Genomic DNA, 1,172 nt, shown 5'->3' on the forward strand with positions numbered 1-1,172 from the left:
ATTTTTTTTATTTTAAAGCTATTTAATTGTATTTAAAACCCATTTAATATGAAGTTATCCTAAAACGTTTTAAACAAGATGTTATCAACTGTTATCTAATTGATTTTTTGTGATTGTTATTTAAAATGTTATTGAATTATTTCTTTAGTAAAGGTACCCATACACAATTATTTATTCTATAAACTAGGTATTTCTAAACCGACTGTATAATAGTAAGTAATAGTACTACACGGGCCTACAGTAGAAAACATGAGTACGAAAGACTAAAGACGAATCACGATGATAACTAAATATTATGAGTTATGATAAATAATAAGCAATCGATATTTCAAGTTTTCAACCAACTAATGACCTGGGGCTGTTGGTACGTAATATTGTAAAATATACCTACCGATCGCACTATCGCCCGTATGAGCCAATGTTCTGGGAAAGTGTAGAGCTATTTGTTATTGAGAATTCTCGATGATCGAGGGGGATAATTCCCATATTATATTTTGTTTAAGCAACTAAATATTAATAATAATAATAATATCCTAGTTCCTAGATATGAGTCTAGATAATAATATTATATTATATTATATTATATTATACTATACTATAATAGTCATGTCATATAAACACGTATAAACATATTCTGACATTCTGTCGAAATTTACAATATTTGATAATTTATTTTTAGAAAAAAATAGAACAAAATTTAATGCATTATAGAATATACTTAATTATAAATTGTTATAAATATTGAAAAAAAATTCACGGGGGGGGGATAAATCCCCCTCATCCCCCCTGTTTGACCGCCACTGCTACTATTGCTATATTAAGGATTGTAATATTGTATACAATTTGTCGATATGTCAAATGTTACATATTATAATACATTTGGCAAGAATTTAAACTGGTAAATATATAAACATATAATATACAATTTAACGTGGTTGCGGTATTAGAGTTGTGTGGTGACCTGGTAAAGCGCGGTGATTGGACACAGTCACTAATATAGTAATGTGTGCAGCGGTCGAGCAGGCTCCCAGATGGGTGACCACCCGGATTCTATGTGACGATCTATCTGCCCGACATAAAAAAACGCGTACCGATCGTAGCCACCACACAAACATAATGGGGTTGCCGACATAGGCGGAGATTTAGGGGGGTTTTTTTTTTTAGGGAGAAGA

Source organism: Acyrthosiphon pisum, chromosome A2, assembly GCF_005508785.2.
Source record: "Acyrthosiphon pisum isolate AL4f chromosome A2, pea_aphid_22Mar2018_4r6ur, whole genome shotgun sequence".
Classification (NCBI taxonomy): domain Eukaryota; kingdom Metazoa; phylum Arthropoda; class Insecta; order Hemiptera; family Aphididae; genus Acyrthosiphon; species Acyrthosiphon pisum.